The 21,294-nt window shown below is 42.4% G+C and overlaps 1 protein-coding gene across 3 annotated transcripts in view; it reads left to right on the top strand.

The window, feature by feature from the left end:
• Nucleotides 1–6,470: 6,470 nt before the first annotated feature.
• COL6A3 (collagen type VI alpha 3 chain) overlaps nucleotides 6,471–21,294 on the top strand; it is a 128,826-nt gene continuing 114,002 nt past the window's right edge. Inside the window, exon 1 of one of the 3 annotated variants that reach the window (XM_089478062.1) lies at nucleotides 6,471–6,735. The gene's annotated coding sequence lies outside the window, so the exon portion shown is untranslated. The remainder of the gene's footprint in view (nucleotides 6,736–21,294) is intronic. The other 2 variants (XM_089478063.1, XM_089478064.1) reach the window with 2 other exon arrangements.

Genomic DNA, 21,294 nt, shown 5'->3' with positions numbered 1-21,294 from the left:
ACCCTCCATTATGTTTTACATGTACATGAAACTGTAGCATACCTTCCACTGTCCTGAATTGGCAGGGTCAGTCCCAATTAATTCTCTGTTGTCTTACATTTTCAACTACTTTTAAAATGCCCCATCTCCCACTTCCTCCTTTGTCCTTAGTTTACTTTAATTGTTGCAAATTGAGTTCCAAGTGAACTGAATTTTAAATCTTTTGAAAAGGGTTTTAAATCTTGAGATAAGGCTTGGGGATTGAGTCCATAGCAACAAAAACTATTGGGGGGGGGGGGGGGGCTGGTAAAGAAAAAATTAAGAACCACTTATGTAGCTCATGAAAAACTATGGATCAATTTTAAAGAAATGGATGTGCCACAACATTTGGTTATCCTAATGTGTATCCTGTATTCAGGCCACCATTAGGAGTCAAGTGTAAATTGTGTGTGAAAAGTGCCTTTACTTCATGTAATCTGTTAATGGAGAGAGGGAGGGAGGCACACACATCTTAGGAAGAACTTATTCACCGTAAGAGCTGTTGGAATGGATTGTAGGGTGGAGGTCTTTAAACATAGGATGGGTGAGCATCTCTCAGGAGTGCCTTAGTAGTATAATCCTGCTTGGCAGGAGGTTGGACTGGATGGCCCTTGAGATTCCTTGCAGTTCTAAGATTATATGATTCTGTGTATGTGCATATGAGCTATTTCTATCTATGTCCATATGAGCTATTTCTGTGCGTGTGCACATGAGCTGTTTGTTGACTACAAGCCAACAGTACAAGCTATTTCTCTTTTATGCATCTTTAGAGAATACCCTACTCTGTACTGAAGAAAATATAATATTCAGTTATCTCAGTTCATTTGAATCTGTTTATAAGTTTTATGATTCAAGTAGAACAAAAAGCTTGAAATAAAACAAAAAAAATTGGTAAAAACTAGTTTTACTCACTTGGGAGTCAGGAGATCATGTTTCTTGTTATGTCCATTTCTCATTTCTGTTGCAATTATATTCTGAAATTAATATTCTGGAATATACTAATGCTATTGCTGTGTTAACCCTTTGTAGCAACAGTAGAGCAAAACCAGTTCAACCAGCATTTGTGGCAACCGCAGGATTTTCCTTTATAGTAGCTTAACCTAAGGGAAAGCTATAAAATGTCTTGGAAGAAGAAAAAGGCAAGCGGCATTAAAATATCTCTGATTACTTTATTAAGATTTAATGAGTTTTGATACAGAGAGAACATAAAGCTGAAAAAGTGAAAATGGCATGATAAAAAATAGCCATCCTCTTTCCAGCAAATACAGAAGCTGTTTACATTCTGGAGTGAATCCAGGCTTAGTCACATTTAGAGATGACTCACTGAAACCAATGGCCCTTAAGTTACTAATTTATGTGCAACTGGTTACAATTAATTTACAACTCAGGTCTCTTTCACACTAAGTAGTTATACTGCTGTGGTTCCACTTCAACTGCCATGGCAACATCCCATGGAATTCTAGGACTGTCCATTGAGGGTTAACCTTTGAAATCCTCAGCTGGAGAATCTTCCTCTGGGGCCTTGGGCCAAACTATACAGACTCCAGGAGACTCCCATAAGTTGATGCTGTGGAAGTTAAAGAGGAATTGTAGTGCTGTAACTGCAGTGTGAAAAAAACCCTAAGTCTGGATCCAACATTAGCTGCTTGTTGTTGTTGTTTTTGATTTTATGTAGTTCTTAATTTTCTCTCAATAATGAGTTTCATTATTATAGCACTATAATTTCCCTTTAACTGCCACAGCATCAACTTGTGGGATCCTTCTGGGGTCTGTATAGTTTGGCCCAAGGCCCCAGAGCAAGATCCTTTGGCTGAGGGTTTCAAAGGTCCTTCCTCAATGGACAATGGATACATGTGCATTAACAACAAATTTAATAACAATAATAAAAACAGCACCACATTAAAAGACCATTAATTTCTAAAAGCCTGATTGTATAAAAATGTTTTATGTTGGAAAGAGAGCAAGGGTGGAACCATTCTGGCCTTCCTAGGGAGAAAGATCTAAAGTCTGGGAGCAGCCACTAAGAAGGCCCTCTCCATATAATCTTAGAGCTCTAGTGGGCTCATAAAGGTAGATATGGACCTTCAAATAGCCTGGATCCAAGCCATTTAGGGCTTTATACATCATCACCAGCACTTTGAATTGTCCCTGGAAATAGACTGGCAGCCTGTGGGGGTTGTATGCTCCATAGAACCAGCTCCAGTTAAAAACCTGGCTGCAGCTCTTTGGGCCAGCTGATGATTCTGAGCACTTTTCAAAGGCATTGCATTACTGTACATTAGTCCAAATAGGATGTAACCAAGGAATGTATTACCATGGCCAGATCAGACACTGGCTTTAACTGTGCAAAAGCACTCCTGGTCACTGCTGAAACTTGGGCCTCCAGGCTCAAGACTGAGTCCAGGAGCCTGGATGCCCAAACCTGGGCTTGGGGCAGGGTGTAATCCCATCTAACATAGGCTGAATTCCCATTCCCAGATGCTTGTTTTTTGATTGACCAAGGGCACCTCTGTCTTATCTGGATTTTAAGGAGCATTACAGTCGCCAGGCAGTGGTTTAGCACAGCTTCTTTGAAACTGGGTGGAAAAGAGTAATTTAAGGCTGAGACAGACTGCCTGAAAATGGCAGTCTGCAGGCACCTGTTTTAACTCTGGAGAGACGCCGCAGCCACCAAACAGCACGTTGTCTCGCAGGAATAAAAAGAACCCGATTCTTCCGGGTTCTTCTTGCAGCACCCAGATTATGTTGCAAGTGTGCCACTGGCACACTCATGACATAACTGACGCACAGCAATGTGTGGACACTGTGTGTCCCTTACGTCTAGATGATGGCGCCTGTGTGGATGGGACACTGCCATCACACTGCCACCATTACATGCTAGGATTCCAGACCGTGAGGTTGCTGCGTGGTCCAGAACCCTGGTATCGCCACCGCCACGCCTCTTTCACCCCATCTGTCTTGGGACACAGCTAGGTATCATCAACATACTGGTGACATCTGACCCCAAAACACCAGATACCCTTTTGCAGAAGTTTCATGTTTATGTTAAATAGCATAGGGAGCAATAGGGAAAGGCAAGGCAATGGCCAATGAGTTAATTAGGGACACCACAGCACCATACTCAGAAAGATGTGGAGCAGTGCCTCCAAGCCCCTTCCCACTGAGACAACCTAGAAGGATACCATGGCCAATGGTATCCAACACCACCAAGTGGTCTACCAGAACCAGTAGAGTCCCGATTTATACGGGCCTTTGTGGCGCCCCCGTCATATGCTAGGGGTTGGCCAAGGATGCACCGTCCATATTGGCTTCACCCCTAGCACGTGACGGGGCGTCAAAATGACGGCGCCCTATACACATGGGCGCCGCCATTTTGATGCAGCGGAAGCTTAGCGTCCGCACATCCCAGCACCTTTGTGACGCCACGAATGTGCCATTGGTGCATTGCAGCATCACAAAGGCGCCACAAGAAGAACCTGCTTTTTGCAGGTTCTTTTTGTTCTGCGACAGAGCCTCACGGTTTGTCCGCTGCGGCTCCCTCGCAGAGCAAACCAGGGTGGTCTGTATCCTACCAGAGAAACTGTTCTTCTGTCCAGGTCCTGGTGTAGGTCAACTACTAAGATGACCAAAGATGTCTCCATCCCACAACCAGGCCCAAAACTAGACTGAAATGGATCTAAATAATTTGCCTCCTCCAGGAACCCCTGGAGCTAAGAAGCCAACAGATGCTCTGCTCCCTTGCTCAAGAATGTAACGTTGGAGATTTGCCTATACCTATCCACTATAGTAGGAACCAGGGACGGATTTTCAGAAGACGTCTTACAATGATGTTCTTCAAGCATGCTGGGACCCTGCCTTGTCATAAAGAGGAATTATTCATTCCCCATACCCACTCAGCTTGTTCCTCTCTAGTCTGTTTAACAAGCAAGGCAGGCAAGGGTCTAGTACATATGTGGTGGCTCTTGCTTCTCAAAGGATCCTGTCCACATCTTTGGGCTGCACAAACTGAAAAATATCCATCAACAATGGACAAGCAGGTGCCAAGGTTGCATCCACTGGACTATTATCAACTCTGCTGTCCAAGTCAGAATGAATCTGTGTGGTTTTCTTTACGAAGTGGTGGGCAAATTCTTTGCAATGGTCTACTGAGTGGGTTAAATTCTCCTTTGGATCAGATTGTAACAGATTCCTGACCACTCAAAACAGCTCGTCTGGATGGTTCTGTGATTATGCTATGGTGGCAGCCATAAAAGTATGTTTTTGCTACCCTTACTGTACTACCATAGGCCTTCAGGTAGGCTTTAGCCCATTTTCAGTCAGATTCACTTTGAGATCCCAGTCAGTCTTGCTCTAGTCTTCACATCGCTTGTTTCATTGTTACCAACTCCTTAGAAAACAGAGGACAGATTTAGCTCCACTCCATTATGGGGGGGGGATGCTTAGGAGTGATCCTGTCCACTGATCAAAGCTGCTTCCTCAAGGTCCAGGTGAGGGGGAAAGAACCTCCTTATATGCCCTAAGAGTCATGAAAATCGGCTCTAGAGAACTGGCAAACTCTTCAGATTTTTAGCAAATACAACATATATGGAAGAGGGAAGGGCTGAAAATTCCAAAGCTACGGTTAGCACCATATTGCATTAAGGCTTCTGCCAATAATGTCCAAGTCATTCACCTTTCTCTCTCCCCAAGTATGCAAGTAGTTGCAAAATCAATGAATCAAATCTTCTATCAATTTTTTTTTTTAAAAATCACGCGCCCATAGGTCACACCACAAGCACAAAGGCAGTGGCTTTCTCCCCTTCCTCAGACATCCTCTTTTTCTAGGGCAGGGCCTCTGTCAGGTCAGGGGAGTCTGGGAGGTGTGGTGGGAAGCTGCAGTGCCCTATACAGCCTGGGATGTTGGCCCTCCAAGGGTCTGACAGTGGAAATAGCAAGAGGAGGAGGAGGAAGAGGAGGAGGAGGAGGAGGAGGGGGGGAGGTGGTGGCCCCAGGGCCCCTAAAGGTCCTGTGGCAGCAGGAGCAGGACTACCTAGAGCATCCACTGGTCCTGCCTCCTGCCAGCCGCGGCTTTGTTGTTGCTGTGGGGCTGGGGAGGGAGGCTGATCTGGGAGTGATGGGCAGACAGCGACGCTTGGCATGGTTGCAGGAGCCACCTGGAAGGGATGCCTGGCCCTGGACGGACCCTGCTGCTGAGAATCAGGGCTGCATCTGAACCACTTTCAATGTAAACAACGCACATATAAATCGATCAGCGATTCAGTTTATATCATAGTGGGAACGAGCCCTTTAACTGCCATGACTCAATGCTTCTGGAATTCTGGGATTTGAAGTTTTGTGAGATATTTAGCCTTTTCTATTAGAGAGCTCTGGTACCACTACAAACTACAATTCCCAGGATTCCATAACATTGAGCCCTGGCAGTTAAAGCGGTGCAAAACTGCATTATTTCTGCAGTGCAGACACAGCCCATAATGACCTTTTCTACATTATAATATTGAAAATAAAAGGTAGCCATCAAAGATAGATAGATAGATAGATAGATAGATAGATAGATAGATAGATAGATAGTGATTTTGATTTCTTTTAAAGTCTCCAGCATGCCAGGAAGATCTCTCAGCTTTGCTATTTCCTGCACTCAGTTGCTGTTGTTTTGTTTGTTTGTTTAAAAAAAATTCTCCCTCTCTGAAGAAATTTGCAAATTTTGTAAATTCTTCAAAAATGAATTGCACTAAAATCCTCTTCTCTCAACACTTGCCAAATTCAATACGTACAGGTGTTCCCTGAAAGAAGTGGGCTGTACTGAATGTGCCTGCAGTATAAGTGCTAATGCTAGAACTGCTCTTGGGAATAGAAGAACAAGGCTGAATAAACAGGAGTTCAAATCCAGACTTTTAAAAAGTAAGCATTCAAAGTCCTGGTCCAAGATGGATAAATCTGTTAGTTTTGGTTTTAAATTAAATCCTGAATGTTTTTAAAAAGAGACAGGATTTGGACAATTTCTTATCAAAAATAAACTGAAGTGAAATTTGTAATCGTGCCTAGCCTCAGAAACCAAGTCTCCATTTTACTATTAAGTATTAAAATCAAAACCAGCTAACAACAGTGAAATACTTGTTAAAAGAAATATCACTGTGGAAAATCTAATTGCATTTCTTGCTTACTGCTCTAGAGTAAATTGTGGAGAACAGCTGATGGGCTGACTAGATTGTGGCAAGGTATCCTGGGGCAACGTGTGAAACGGAAAACCTTGCTCCACATATCCGTGCTCAAAAGGTAACTGTCGAGAAGGGAATTTATTTTGAAGCACTCATGTAACGCTGTGGGATGGAGGCGATGCTGGAACTGTGACATCATCCTTCACACTGGGGCCAGAAGAAACAACCATTCCCTGTTTGAGCAAGTCTGCTTTTCATTTACAGTTTGGGTCAGTCAGAGAGGAGGCCCTGAATGTAACAGTAGAGACAATCCAGTTTTGAGCTGCATCTTCCAGCAAAGGCAGCTCAGCTCTCCCCTGCTCCAGCCCAGGGGGAAGGACTGACAGTGGATTTTCTTTTTTTAAAATAGCATTCAGAATCCCAAGTTCCTCCCTTTCGCTGCGGAGAAGAGAAGTGAGGGGAGATACAGGAAAGTTTAACAAAATGAAGAGATGAGTTCAGTGTGCAACTCATAATTCCATAAATAAGGTCCTGGAATTCCTATCACTAGATTTACTCAGGGGTAAGTGCTTTTCATTTCACTTTGCTGGAAGAGGGATGCTTTAATGTGATGATCTGGTGTCTGGAACAGTTTAGTTTTGAAGTATGTATACCTATCTGTTGAGGAAGAAGTGGGGGCCAACTGGCAGGGAATGCTGGCTGTCTGTCTTGCCAGTATTTGTGTGCAGTAATGCCATCCACCAAAGGGACAGCAGCAGGCAGTAGAGCTAAATTGAGCTTATCTGGTTGGGCATTGCAGAATGGGCTATTGCTGGTGGGTTGCTGTACCTCGGGGAGAGAAACATTTTGCAAAATCTTGAGTTTTTTCAAGTAAGAACTTGCAAAGCTGCTGCTTAGGAGGGGATGGAGAAGAGAAAATGCTGCTCATATCTAAGAAAATTCTGCATGCTGCCATTACCTCTCAGATGTGTTCCTGTGAACTCAGTTGTTATGAGTCTTGTCTCTCTGATATATTGTAGACTTTTGTTATAAGAGGCCAGATTTGTACTCATGCGCTAAAGCGGTCATGGCTAGGATTATTCGGAACTCTTTGTCTTCATTAAATCAGAAAATGATAACAAATAATGCATTTTTCCTGGGTTTGCTCCCTGCTGTGCCTTAGCGTCAGGTCCCAATAAATTACATTATTATATTTGCAGTATGGTTTGGGAGATGAATGAGAAGAGAAGCAGCAACAGCATGAGGAATTTGGGTATTTACTATGGAGAAGGAGATTAAAAACACACTCAACAGGCCAAGTAATGCTTTACCTAAGCTGCTGTTTGGGGTTTCCCTGTCCAAACAGTAGTTATGTCTGAAAACTGCCAGGGGAAAGAATGTTAAGCATAGGAGAGGATCTCTGAGGAGGGACTGCACCAGGTTCAGTTCAGGTGCAGTATGACTGACTCCTTTATGAAAAGTTAGTGAAGGCTGCCCTCTGCCTGGATCAGGGTAGAGTCTGGAGATTCCCCAATAGCAACCCTCTGAAGGGGCCCCTGAGGAAGAGAGAGAGAGAGAGAGAGAGAGAGAGAGAGAGAGATCATACTGATTAGATAAAACAAAAATGAAGTTGGAGCCATGGCTTGTTTTGCTGTAGAATATCAAATCTGTGTGGATCAGAAAGAAAAAGTAATGTCATGCTTGCTTTAGTGTCTGAAGTGTCCTTAGGGCACCCTGATGTCCTCTAAAGGATTGAGGAGCAACCTGGACACACAACCAGTCTCTCCCCTTCTTCCCTTTCTACCCTAAAGATCTAGCCCAATCTGTTGCCAGTGCATTCTCTAAATAAGTTTATATTACAAGGTTAGGTGTTCTGCATCACAGCCTTCATGCACAGCAGAAAATTCTCAGCATAGGCCAGGGACACACCCTTTGGCTGCTAAGCTTTTCTTCCCAGGATGCCTATGTTACAGTGTAGACTGAAGAAAACTCCACCTCTTTCATTGCAAAATGAACTCTAGGGACCATGCAGTTCCTGCAAGTAAAGATCTAGCAAATGAGCCCAACACACATCCGCAGAACCAGAACATTGAGTCTGGATGATAATCTATGGAAATCCTAGTTTCTCATAGGGTTCCATTCAAGCTGATAATTGTAATTAAGTTAACTGGGATATTCAGGAATGTTTACAATGGCTCTGAAATGAATTAGACTCCAAGCCTGTTACTTATAATTATTCCCATTGAGGTTGTGGTCTATACACACTTACACAGAAGGGTTGCCATACGCCATAAGTCAGAAATGCCTTGAAGGCACACAATATGCATGCATATACACATTCAGTTCAAAGTAAGCACAGATATGATTCCAAATCTGTGGGTTCAAGATTGCATGATTCCTCAGTTAAAACATATATATTTTTTAAAAAATAATCAAAATGCAGAAGTCATTATTAAATGGAAGTACAGCTTTCAGCTCCAGAGCATTACAAATTAACTGGCATTTTGGGGGTGATGGCAAAATGTCCAAAGTCACATGTTATTGAGATGTCCAAAATCACTGAGGATTAAGAACTGGAATTTAAACTGAAGTTTTGTCATTTCACTTTGGCCACACCACATATTCAAAAGGTGGCCTTAGGCAAGTTTCTGACTCCATCTCTGCTTTAGTAATTATTCTTTCGGAGGGACAAGTAATAACACCGCTCCTAATGCACTGCTCCTTAGCAAGGATTATTGTGACAGTGTATGTGAAACACATTGAGCACTGAAAACTATTGTAGTAGAATAAAAGAATAAAAGACAATTCTTTGGTTTCAAAGTACAGCATACAGTGGTCAGTAGAGCTTTTCCCAATGTGTAATAGTTTTTCTTGATTATGAGAAGTCGGGGCTTTCAGTTAGAGGTTACAATATTCTTTCCATTTTCTACAATAAATGCAGTTGTGCCATGTTGGAATGTTTGCTTACACTCACTATTTTTCAACTGACAATAGTGAAAAGTGTTCTCCTAGAGCAAAAAGCATCTGGAAGAAGCATTGTGCTTCTCTTATGCAACTAGATGTCAAATTTCTCCGTCATAACTTTGATGGGTTGAGTGGAAGCTCACATCTGGAATAAAAGAGAATATAATTTTCATATACTTCTAGTGGTTCAACAATTACGTGTTGAAGTCACAGAAAGAAAGAGTGGATGAAGAGGCCTGGGCTGTATGTGTGAATGTTATCAAGTGAGGTAGAAACATGCTAATATCAGGTCAATTGTATAAGTGCCAAAGTTTTGAAGGCTAAGCCTGGGATTCTCCTTTGGGGCAGTTCTGTTATGACTAATGCCTAACAAGGCCATGCCAAACCTCTTGTCATTTTCTCTAGTAGCACTCCCTTCTTCATCAGTTCTCTGGGTGAGAAAGATATTCCTGGCCTAAAACTGTTTCCTGATTATACCTTTTGTCCAGCACTGCTCCTGACCAAAACTGGAATGGCCCAAACCTAACTCATTCCAGTGGTTTCAGTGGGATTTTGATTGCGACCAAAACTTTACCAGTCTGTTTGTGGTTTGTTTTCTCGTGATGATTCATAAACTCCTTATAAAACATCTGTAGGCCAAAGGAGGGCTACACAGGCACCCTTATAAAGCCTTCCCCACTTTTTTTCTCTCATCAATAATTCCCATCAGGTCCCTTTCATTCTAGGTAGGCAGAAGCTGCCCTCTCCCCTGCCACATCCTTGTAAGTGGCTTGGCAATCAATGGAAGAAAATTGGGACTGAGCCTTATAGAGAAATAGAGCCAGGGAATCCTTTACCGCCTCCTTTCCCTTCCCACAGACTGTCTCTGGTGATTCATCTCATTTTTGTTTATGGGTTGCAATTTTTATCTAATGTCTTTCTCCTTTGTCTAGAAACTTCTAAAGATCTTTATTAGACTGATTTCAGCAACTGTTTCAGGTTCCTATTACAATCTGCATTTCTTTTTTATAGCTAATTTTAAAGTCTATTCTATTTTTTCCCATTTCTTTCTGGTGTGTTTTCCTCCCCTCTTTAAGTGCAGGCTCATTGTTGTTTGTCAGGCTGTGTATTGTTTAAAATTTGCTCATCCTTATGTAAGCTGACTGTTAAATCAGCAATTTCAGGGCTTCAGAATAGTTGGCTTAGGCGGGTTACAAACGGCCCTCAAGGGGCCGTTTTCCTGCCGCCGCCATTCGCTGCGTAGGGAAGCCCCAGCGGCCAGATCGCACGGCTTCCCTGCGCAGCGAAAAAGGAGCGCCGAAATGGTGCTCCTTTTCAAAACGTGGAAGTGGCGCCGCTAGGGGCGGAGCGTGCCCTCGCGGCGTCACTTCCGCTGCGACATGTCTGGACGTCCAAGACGTCAAAATGGCGGCGCCCATGTGGATGGGCGCCGCCATTTACGACACGCTCCGCGCGTACTGGGAGGAAGGGCCATGAGGAAGGTAAGAACCTTCCTAACCCTAATACGGCCCTTCCTAACCCTAGTATGTGCGGAGCGCGTACTTTATGGTGGTTTGTAACCCACCTTAGTTTACCAAGACAGGAGTTGTGATCGCTACCACAGTCTTTTACCCTCAAGTGCAGAGGTGGGCAACAGCATCAGAGCCAGTGACCAATTCCCCACCCCTCAGCACCCCATGATGAACTTCTCCTCCCACAGCAAGCCCAAATATCTCCATCTTCTTTTGCAGCACCTCTCAAATGGTAATAGGAAGTGATATTAGGTCATTTCTTATCACTACTTTGAGAATTACAGAAGAAAATGGTATAGTTCAGGATAGTTCGGAGTGCTTGGGCCATTTTGGGGGTAGTACTGGGTTCTGGGGAATGTAATGTGCTTTGTGGGGTTCTTTTGTAGTTGTTAACTGCCCTTGAGTTGACCCTGACACATGATAACCCCGTGGATGAGACACCTCCAAGATGCTTTGTCCTCCACTGCTTTGCTTAGCTCTTATAAATTCATACCTGTGACCGCCTTAATAGAGTTCATCCATCTAGCATGTGGCCTTCCTCTCTTTCCGCTGCATTCTACCTTTCCTAGTATTATTGTCTTTTCTAATGAGTCATGCCTTCTCATGCTGTGTCCAAAGTATGACAGCCTGTTTTATCATCTTGGTTTCAAGGGAGATTTCTGGCTTGATCTGTTCCAGGATCTTGATCTGTTCCATCTGTTTGTCTTTTGGCTGTCCACAATATCCTCAGCACTCTTCTGCAGCACCAAATCGCAGATGAATTGTTTTTCTCTTTATCCACTATCTTCACTTCCCAGCATTCACATCCATACAGGGTGAAGGGGAATATGATGGCTTGAATAATCCTGACTTTAGTTCTCACTTTACTCTTTAGGAGCTTTTCTAGTTCTTTCATGGCTGCTCTTTCCATTCCTAGTCTTTTCCTGATTTCTTGACAGCAGTATTCTTTCTGATCAATGTTTGATCCAAGGTACGGGAAATTTTTGACTATTTCAATTTCCTAAATTGTCTAAATTTAATTTATGTAGCATTTCCATGGTCATTATCTTTGTATTCTTTATGTTCAACAGTAAGCCTGCCTTTGCACTTCTTTGACCTTCAATAACTGTTCCAACTCGATATTTTCCCGCCATTAGTATAGTGTCATCTGCCTATCTTATACTGTTGATACTCCTTCTTCCTATCTTCACTTCTCCTTCTTCTGAGTGTAGAACTGCTTTTTGTATGATATTTTCTGCATACAAGTTGAACAAATAGGGTGATAAAATAGTCTTTCCTGCACCCTTTGCCAATTGGGAACCATTCTGTTTCTCCATGTTCTGCCCTGACAGTAGCTTCTTGTCCTAAGTACAGATTTTTCATCAGGATTGTCAGTTATAGTGGCACTCCCGTGTCCAAGAGCCGTCCATAGCTTTCCATGGTCCATATAGTCAAATGCTTTGCTCTAGTAGTCTATAAAACACATGCTGATTTCCCCGCTGAAATTCCTTGGTATACTCCATTAACCATTATGTTTGCATTGTAGTCCCTAATGCCTCTTCCTTTCTTGATCCCTGTTTGTACCTCTGGAATTTTTCTCTCCATGTATAATCAGAATCTGTCTTGCAGAATTTTGAGCATAATTTTGCTTGCATGGGAAATTAATGCTTTGGCCCTATCTTTGCTGCCATTTTTTGCGTCTCCTGTTTTGTGGATGAGGATGTGTATTGATTGTTTCCAGTCTATTGGCCACCATTTTGTTTTCCATATTTGTTTGCTTATTTTAGTTACCACCAATGTTGATTCCATCTGTGTAGATTGTAGCTGTTTGGTTGGAATATCATCTGTTCCTGGTAATTTCAGCTTCTACCTCATTTTTTAGAATTTGGGGTTCATCTTCATATGGTTCTTCATTTCAAATGTCATTTGTTTTTTCCACTCTTTTATATAACTCTTCTGTGTATTGAGTCCAGGATCTTTTTATTTTCTATTTGGGGGCAAAATTGCCTGAAAATATAATTTCAAAAAAATTGGAGTTGAGGGTCCAGTGACTTCTGTGGCCTGTGGGACACACTATGCCCATGCCTGCTGTAGCGTGTTCAGGTAACAGAACCTACACTAGCAGGGCTATGGAGTGAGTAACTTGTTTAAATTTCAGAGGTTCCCAATGAATTCTGAGGAACAAAGTAAATACTCTAGAATACAGCTGAGAAAAGAGCAGGCCTAATTTTCACTCCAGATAACTAGCATCAGTAGGATTAGAGTTAGCTTCCACTCCGGTGGTTTTATGTCACTGAGGGCCTGGACAGACTGGCACTTTGTGCCGGCCTTGGCACAAAGGGTTATGCAGGGGGCTGAGCATTTACATGCTCAGAAACCGTACCGCGTGCCCTGGGTGCCATCTTGGCACACGCCCATACAGACAGCATGCACCATAATGATATTGCTTATACGCAGCGCCTATAACAGCACTGTGCATAAGGGGCATCCTAAGGTCACACCACAGCTTTTACAGCACTCCTGTAGCACCTGGAAAAGAAGTTCCTTTTGGGGGTTTCTTTTTCCAGCGGGTTGGGGGTGTGGTGTGTGGCTGCTGTGTCCCCAACCCACTCTGTTGGGGACAGGCTGTTTGTACAGCCTCTGAGTGTTTGCCTTGACTTTACCACAGATAAGTATGGGGCTGTGGAGATGGGTGGCTCCATGCTGCCTGTTTTTGCCCCACAAGGAGGCCACAACAACCAGATGCTGCAGCCTTCAAGGGACCAAAAAGAACTGTTTCTGGGCAGCTTCTTTTTCCGAACCTGAAGGGGTGCCATTGGTGCGCTCACGTGCCATGATAACACCCTTTGCATGTAGTGCTGTTTGGGCACTGTGCCTCAGGGACGTCATCATGGCACACTCCATGTGTATGGGCACATGCCATGATGATGGTGGGGCAGCGGAACTGGGGCTTGGAGGATGTGAATGCTCCGACCTAGTTCAGCCCTAGTACACAGTCAGGCCAGCACAAAGTACCAGTTTGTACTACTTCTCCCTAACAGTTAGGAACAGCTGTTCTTAAAAGAAACCTTAGGGATGAGGATGAAGACTAACAAGCCATGCCCCTTCCCCCATAATCCTTTTTTCAACTTCATTGCTGAGGAGGTAGAGTCAGTTCTTCCTTTCCCCCCTTTCACCTCCCCAGCAAGTGTTTGATATCTGCCTAGAGGGAGATTTCTTCTGTATCCCCCACCCCCGTCCTCCCCATGCATGAAATGGCTGTGGGGAGAGATTACAGAAGTGCTGCAGTAGCTCTGGGGGTGGTAAGTGACTCAGCATAGTGCAATTCTGTATATGGAAATATACAGGATTGTGGCCACAATTTGAATGGAAAAAAGACCTCTGGGTTTATTAAAAACTAATCAAAGTTCTCAGACTGCTCAGCTAACAGCATAGGACAAAAGTCTGTTAGTGACATATGTATGCTTGGGTGTGGCTTATGCACACTTATATCCCTTTTTGCATCCAGTATGGGGAGCTCTTCTCTATCTCCTTTTGGATGTAACCACTTCAGATTATGAAGATGTGCCTGGTCTAGGTTTTATAATAATAACTTTATTACAGCCATTTGGCCAGCACAATTACAAAATTCCAATTTAAAACACAACATAGGTTCATGTACAGGCAGATTGAAGAATATAAACAAATGATAGTTTATAAAAAGTAAGGATAAAAAATAAGGATAGGGCTGCACAATCAGGTAAACACACAACAATGAGTAGGCTGCCATCACCTCGCAAACAACTCTATCATATTGTGTAATAGAGCACCACATTCAGTCTGGTCTAGGTTCTGTGAGGAAGAAGAAGGAAGGTGTGGCCCATCCCTGAGTGCCCCCTCACTTCTTCCTGCCTCTGAATTGAGACCAGCTGCTTCTTCATGATATGAATTGCCTCCCCTCTCCTCTCCCCACTGATATGTAGCAGCCACAGGGACAGTTCCTCCCTGTTTGACAGCTGTCACAGGAAGAGAACAGAGAACTGCTCTGCTGGCTTTATGTTGGATCTCAAGTTATAGGATGGGAGTGATATAGGAAGTTTGAGCATTTTGACCATAATGACCACCCTTCTCAGCCAGGTGGACTTCTTTGCTGTTTTATCAGACACCACTCCTTAGCCTCCTGTTTCCATCGCCTGTGTTTCAGAATAAGAATCTCAGAAGATATGATTTTAAAAATGCTTATCTTCACAGAGGAAGGAGATAGCAAGAACATATTGTAATTGTCTAACAGGAATACTTCTGTGTAGGATTCTAGGCTAACGGCCATCTACTTCCTCCAGGATACTACAAGTTGTTAGGAGGTTGGGCAGATCCAGTTCCCTCCCTGTCTTCCCATTCGCATTTACCCTTCCTTTCAACTTGATTTTCTGCGGCTCACTGCATATATTCATCCTTCCATGTGCTGTTTAGGGAATTTTTTCCCCTTTTGGGGGGACAAAAGATGTAGAAATAAAGGTTTAACTAATTGTGTCCTTGTTTCTCTGTTTGGTCCCCTTTTCTTTCAGCATGGTCTAACTGTTCAGTTCACTAACAGCTCTTCTCTGTTGCTTTGAAAGCTGCCAAATGCTTTGAAAGCTGGCCCCTACCCATATACATTTCTTCAAATAACTGAAATGCTTCCACACAGAATATGGCAGTGGCTAGTACTCGCCCACTGCCCTAGAATTAGGGCTAGATCTAAGAGGCAGAGTTGCAACATTAGAAGAATCTCTGATTAATGGTGAAGTTTGATAATGTAATTCTTTATATAGTGTGGAAGTGGACTCTCACTTACTGGGGTATTGGAGCAGATGCAGTCACCTGTTGGGGTTGTTGGCTCTGAATTTCTCACACTCAGGTGAAGGCTGGTATAGAAGGTTCCTTATACCTTTGATTTTAAAATTTCTGTTTTATCACAAGAGTTATGAAGACCACTGGATTCATGAAACACCATATTAAATCTGGAATTCAGTTCAAAGCAGAATCTACAGAAAGAAAGAAAAGAGCTGTAAGAGATTATATAACATTCCCGTCAAGTTAACTGGAACCTATAATGTATGGCACTAAAATCTGCAGAAGGGTGCTGGAGAATATCTTAGTAGCTTGTACTAGAATAGAACCATTATTCTAAAGGTAGCTAACTTACTGCATGTTAAGTCGAAGGCTTTCATGGCCAGCATCCATAGTTTTTTGTGGGTTTTTCGGGCTATGTGGCCATGTTGTAGCAGAGTTTCTTTCTGACGTTTCGCCAGCATCTGTGGCTGGCATCTTCAGAGAATGCTTGCCTGGAAAAATTGGGTGTATATATACTATGTGAGCCTGGGAATGCAGGAGTGATTTGTATGTGTATTGTCCAGCCATCAGCACAGAACAATACACATGCAAATCACTCCTGCATTCCCAGGCCCACACAGTATATTTACACCCAACTTTTTCCAGGCAAGCATTCTCTGAAGATGCCAGCCACAGATGCTGGTGAAATGTCAGAAAGAAAATCTGCTAGAACATGACCACATAGCCCGAAAAACCCACAAAAATTATTGCATGTTGCTCACATTCATAGAAAAATACAAGCTAGGATTGTGGAGGATCCTGGTTTACCAAGAGCAAGCTGCTTTTTTAGTCACTTGCACTTGGCTCTTCCTACCACTGTAAATTAGTGTCATGTATACTCCATGAATTGTGAACCTGCAATAAGTTTGCTCACAGGAAATGACGATTCTCCTGAAATCAGTCTTGCCTTACTCTTTCCTCTGAATATGACTGTTCTTTTCTATGGAGAAGGCCCAAATGGCAGCAGATGTTGCATAACCTCCAACATTTCGCAGATGAAAACTAGGAGGTGTATTTGGCCAAGCAATATCAGAATATGGTCAATATTAATGAGGGAAAACAGACAAGCTAGGAGAGGCTGCAGCAGTTTGTTTTTGTCTGAGCATACTGGGATGGGCAAGATTATGTCCCCTCCTGTCCTCACCCCCACACTGAATTAATTGAGTTTGAAGTGCAACTACCTTTGCACTTCAAATTCATTTTGCAACAATTGAAGTACCATATATACTCAACTATAAGTCAATCTCATGTATAAGTCGAGGGCAGGTTTGGGGGCCAAAATTATGGATTTTATTATGACTCATGGATAAGTCGAGGATAAAATGTAACTAAGGATGTAAAGGATGATGCAAAGAATATAACAAAGAACAACTATGCCAAATAACTTATAAAATTCCAGGAGGCATAATAACTGTTTGCACTCACACTAAATAAAGGCTGAATGGATAAGAATGCAGAGGGGAGTCAGTACTTTCAGGTCAGATTACGCTCTTTCCTTTTGCCAGGAGATGGTTCTTTTTATTCTTTTTAAATAAGAGTTGAAGTGAAGAGTTGAAGATGGGAAGAGAAGAGAGAAACTGGGGCATATTAAAAGTAACTAATAGAGAATTACTTGGGCCTGTCCCTGCCAAATCAGGACAGTTGGTGAGTATGATGTTGCATGCGTAGCTGCTATGTCTTTCAGTGGGACTTGTATATATGAACTTCTTCCATCAGTAGTTATTATTTCCACCATTCCAGAAAGCAAGCGAGCCCATGGTTGAGGTGGAATCAAGTTCTGCATCTGCCAAGTCCAAGGACCTCCCTGCTGGACTGAATTAGCTCTGTTAACCTGTTTTTCTCTTGTGATTCAGAGACGCAGCCAGCCTTAGAGTTCCATCATTTTTTCCAGATCCTAATGTTCTGTATTCCACATTAAGATGCTAAGTGGCATGGGTGGAGGGAGAGTTGGTTGGTTAAAAATGTTACTGCATACAAAGGCTTGTTGAGTTTTGAGGGAGTTTCCCTCTTTCCCCCCACAAATATACTTTTTCCTCTCACCAGCTTGGACTGAGGGATCAGAAGCATGAAACAGATAAATTTAGTTGTGATTTACTGAAAAAGTATGAATGAATAAAGGAATAGAACTCTCTTTTATGATAGTGTTGCTATCATTTGAAAGGCTGTTTCCCTCCCTTCTCTGGTTTACTTGTCGTTTTTAAAATACTGGAATGAAAGTGCTCAGAACTTTTCTATAAAAGAAACAATATTAAAGCAAATAAAGGTCCACCTTGTTTTTGTAGAAGAAAGTGAGAGGCTGGACAAATTAGATAGTTATCATTGAATTATTGCTATTATTCATTCATTCATTTTTATCTCACTCCCCCCTCCCCAGTATTAGGACTCACGGCAGGCTATATAATATTAAAAATCAGAACAGATTAAAAACATACAAGAAAAATCAGCAAATATATATAAACTAATTTTTTTTAAAAGCAATTAATATTCTATAAACAACATTACATTCCCCAGCCTCTAGGTCTGTGAGAAAGAGCTGTCAAGTCAGATTTTAAGCACAAAGAATTTAGTAGGTGGAGGCATTTCAAAAAGCCAGTCACTATATTTCATAAGTGAGACTAATGAAGGATTTCTTTAGCTGCATTACTCTCAGTTTTCTTGGCAGATCTGTGTCTGGCCTGATCTAATGATGAAACATTTTGGCCTATGGTAGTAACAATGTGCTGGAATTAAAATGGAATACGTATTATGTGATGTCAATGGGCGTTCACAAATAAATTGATAGTTTGGATGTAGCGGTCAAGACGGATCTCTTCCGGCAGGCCTTTCCAGATTAACCATCCCGGCCCAGGTTCCCTGATTCCCTCATTCCTCCCGTGGCCCCATCTTAGTGATGGTTGAGGATCAACAGAGGGATATCAGGGTTTTTAGTTTTAATTGCTGTTTTTATGCTTTGATATTGTGTTTTAATATGTTATACTGTTTAATATTATCTTAAGGGGGGGGGGGAAGGATAAAGTGTTTTTAATTGTTATATTTTATATTTTACTGTTGTTAACTGCCCAGATTGGTTTGCCATAGGGCGGTATACAAATAAATATTATTATTAAAATATTATTATTATTATAGGATACAAACTTAATCAATTTATTTTTAATCAATGTCTTTGACATGTCTTGATATCAAAAAGTAAGGATGGATCTTTTTGCATTTCACTCTGCCTAATTTGGTCACTTTTTGTGTGAAACTAATCTGTTACTGACTGAGAAACATTTGTCCCTGATTAATTCAAGGGTCTATCCTACAGACTGTGGGATATGATTCTCAATGGATTTTCCACATAATTTAATAATTATAATATACTGAAGAGCAGCTGTAGATGATTCAGATCTCAGTAGATGAACTTCCAGGAAACTAGTCATTAAGTAGGAGGTTGAAAGCTGGGAATGATTTCTGGGCCACAAGTGTAACCATCCAGATCTTGTACTCAAAGTGTTACATGAATCTGAAGACACAAAATTCTGGAATTTTAAAACATTTCCACCAGAGTTTAGGAATCAAATAGTTCAAATAACGCAAGAATGGATACTTATTTTCTCTTGGTGTTCTCAAAGAGATTATATTGACTTAACCCATATTGTGCTGATGGTGTCTCACTTGACAGCACTGTTCATAAATAAACAGATGAACAAATCCTTGCACATGGAAAATTAGTATGTCAAGTATAGTCTAGAAACCTTTCCCATCTTGTGCTAGTTTTCAGGAAGGATGTGTGTGTGGTGGTAAGGGTCAGCACTCCTTTCTTTATTCTGCTGATGGCATCAGTTGCATCTTCATGTGTGTGTGTGTGTGTGTCAAATGAAAGGTCATTCAGTAAAGACAGTGAGGCTACTTAGTGATGACACCTTGTTTATGAATTCCTAGTCTAAATGGAGAATAAGGAAAGGGTTTTTTCATTGCCATGTTTCTTGCCAGTCTGATTGTTTTTCCTCCCAAACTCATACAAAGAATACAGGTTTTATATTTAAGCATTTAAGTACAATTTACAATGTTGGCCTTGATGCTTCTGTGGAGGTGTGTGGTAGGTAGACAAATATTTGAATGACAGCCTGAGAGCAATGACCTGTCTCATACCAGATGCTTCCCCACAAATGCTACTCATATGACTCTCAATAGTGAATAGACTATCAGTATGTTTACATGATAATTAAGTCTTCCTAATGATTTACAATTTGAGATCTGATGTTGGCCAGAAAATCTTTTGGCCCAAAGGCTCCATCGTCCGCTGTTACACAGACTGCTCTGTAACAATGTAGCTTCAGTAACATTCTCCTCTTAAAACAGAATGTCCAGAGGTTACTGTGTGAATATTGTTGTTATGTGTCTTCAAGTTAAATCTGACTTGGGTCAATCCTAGGGTTTGCTGGGGTGCATTTACATTGTCGAAATAATGCCGTTGGACACCACTTTAAGTGCTGTAGCTCCATCCTATGGAATTCTGGGATTTTTTTTAGTTTTGCAAGGACATTAGTCTTCTCTGCCAAAGAGTGCTGGTGCTTCACAAAACTACAAATCCCAAGATTCTGCAGGATGGAGCCACAGCAGTTAAAGTGGTGTCAAACTGCATCATTTCTCAGTGTAGATGCACCCTGAGCAAGATTTGTTCAGCGGTGCCTTCCTCTGAGGCTGTCCTGGACTGCAGCCAGCAATTGCAGACATAAACTGATAGGAATGCCTCAGCTTAGCAAGTGAAGGTAAACACAAACCTTGCAAAAGCAGTCTTGGAAATCAAGCCGAGGTCAGGGTACCAGAAGTCACAACAATCCAAAAGCCAAGCCGAAGTCAGGATACCAGGAGACAGAGTGGTCAAAACAGTCCAAGGTCAAAACAGCCAAGAGATAACGAAGTCTGGCCCGAGGTCAAGGTAACAAAGAGTCCAGATACTAGGAGCTAGTGCTAGCAGCAATCACACCGAGGGATCATGCAATAAACTCTAGCAACCAGCATTAGTCTCTCTCCCACTTAAGTAAGGGAAACTCTCCCTCGTGCCACCTGAGGCTGGTTGGCTAATTGCCTCTCGGCAAACCTCTGTGATCTGTGCCTGCAAGCACTCTCGGCCCTTCTCTCTTTGTAAGAAGGCACCTGCAGGCAAGCTTCATCTCCAGAGTCACCACTAGGCTGTGGTACCATAGGAGGCCTCTCTTTGGCACTAGGACCTGGTTGAACCTCCTCCTCTGGGGCTGAAGGATCATAGCTGGGACCTGGCAGGGCAGGAACAGCAGCTAGCGTTGCCTCAATCAGCCCTTGCTCTGGAGGAGGCTCATCCTCCTCCTCATCTTCCGAGAGCTGATCTTGTCTGGCCATGACAGAGGCTGAGATTAATGTACCACACTGGCTCCTATGTGATTTTATCTCCTTTTAAATCTCTTATTCATCCCTGTTCCCACCTTTGGCCCTGGCTATACTTACCAGCATGGTCAAATGACTTGGATGGATCATACTTGCATTGAATTTCCCATCCAAATTGTACCAAGGGCCAGTGGCCTAGGTGGAAGTAAAGGGGACTTAGGCAGAAGCATAGAGGCTAACCTTCCAGGACTTTGTCTAAAGCGACAAGGATAGGTGAAATATATTGTTTAATTGATTATTTCAAAAATTCACATGCTTCTTTGTAAATTTGACAGAAAGAACTTGAGGGGTAAAAAAAACCCCAAATGGATGATAAATCAGAACTGCCAGATGAGACTGGGCATGCTCAGGGTGATATGGCCACAGTCCTACTTTGGAGGTATGCTGTTTAAATGACACACACATCTAAAGAGGCCAAAAGCTGCGCTAAA

The sequence above is a fragment of the Sceloporus occidentalis genome, unplaced genomic scaffold (genome assembly GCF_023333645.1).
Source record: "Sceloporus occidentalis isolate IW3139 unplaced genomic scaffold, rSceOcc1.0.p SCAF_12, whole genome shotgun sequence".
Lineage (NCBI taxonomy): Eukaryota > Metazoa > Chordata > Lepidosauria > Squamata > Phrynosomatidae > Sceloporus > Sceloporus occidentalis.
This window is presented reverse-complemented; position numbering and strand designations above follow the sequence as displayed.